This window comes from Micropterus dolomieu, unplaced genomic scaffold (genome assembly GCF_021292245.1).
Source record: "Micropterus dolomieu isolate WLL.071019.BEF.003 ecotype Adirondacks unplaced genomic scaffold, ASM2129224v1 contig_5885, whole genome shotgun sequence".
Classification (NCBI taxonomy): Eukaryota; Metazoa; Chordata; class Actinopteri; order Centrarchiformes; family Centrarchidae; genus Micropterus; species Micropterus dolomieu.
The window spans coordinates 1-1,144 of NW_025734874.1; the positions used below are offsets into that span (position 1 = coordinate 1).

Here is a 1,144-nt window from a genome sequence, read left to right on the forward strand (position 1 = left end):
AGCAGCAGCAGCAGCAGCAGCAGCAGCGCCCCCTGCTGTTTCCTAAAGAGACGTTCAAAAGATCTCCTTTCACCGAAGCGCCCTCTGCCGTTTTTCGAAGGCGAAGCGAAAAAGGCTTACAGCAACGGGTATTCCCAGGCGGTCATCCATCCAAGTACTAACCAAGCCCTGCTCTGCTTAGCTTCCGAGATCAGACGAGATCAGGCGCTCCCAGAGCGCTGTGGCCGTAAGCCACTCCGGCACCCCCAAACGGCCCTTCAAAAGATGTTCTACGGCTAATTGACAAAAAACGTATTCTGCCCATAATGTCCAAGGTGCTCCAGAGTCACTTGGAATCCACAGGCACTGATTCCTGGGTAAACATCCAGGAACCGGGACACCGTTCACGCTGGCAGTCCACAGACAGGAATAGGCTCCCGTTCCCGGGTATGGGTACAGCGACAAGGCCACCTTCAGCCGGAGGTCCTCACTCACAAACAGACGCTCATTCCTGGGTGGACATTCAGGAAAAGGATCCAGTCCGCCTGGAAGTCCCTAGCCAGGATCAGACGCTCTCCCGTCCAAGTCCTAAGCAGGCCCTGCCAAGCCTGGCTTCCGAGATTAGGCGAGATCGGGCAGTCCCAGGCCGGAATGGCGTAAGCTGCCTTTGCACACCCCAGAAGGGCCTTGAAAACACAATGTAACATTTACACAGCACTGTGTACAGGATATGGAGAAAAAGAAAAAGAAGCAGCAGCAGCAGCAGCGCCCCCTGCTGTTTCCTAAAGAGATGTTCAAAAGATCTCCTTTCACCGAAGCGCCCTCTGCCGTTTTTCGAAGGCGAAGCGAAAAAGGCTTACAGCACCGGGTATTCCCAGGCGGTCACCCGTCCAAGTACTAACCAGGCCCTGCTCTGCTTAGCTTCCGAGATCGGACGAGATCGGGCGCTCCCAGAGCGGTGTGGCCGTAAGCCACTCAGGCACCCCCAAACGGCACTTCAAAAGATGTTCTACGGCTAATTGACAAAAAACGTATTTTGCCCATAATGTCCAAGGTGCTCCAGAGTCACTTGGAATCCACAGGCACTGATTCCTGGGTAAACATCCAGGAACCGGGACACCGTTCACGCTGGCAGTCCACAGACAGGAATAGGCACCCGTTCCCG

At 55.0% G+C, this 1,144-nt stretch overlaps 1 non-coding gene and 1 pseudogene across 1 annotated transcript; both read right to left on the bottom strand.

Moving 5' to 3' along the window:
* Window positions 1-113: 113 nt before the first annotated feature.
* LOC123964881 lies at window positions 114-232 on the bottom strand (annotated as a pseudogene).
* Window positions 233-832: 600 nt separating this feature from the next.
* On the bottom strand, window positions 833-951 carry LOC123964880. Its single transcript, XR_006823558.1, has one exon. It is a non-coding gene; the product is annotated as a 5S ribosomal RNA (ribosomal RNA).
* Between the last annotated feature and the right edge of the window lie 193 nt (window positions 952-1,144).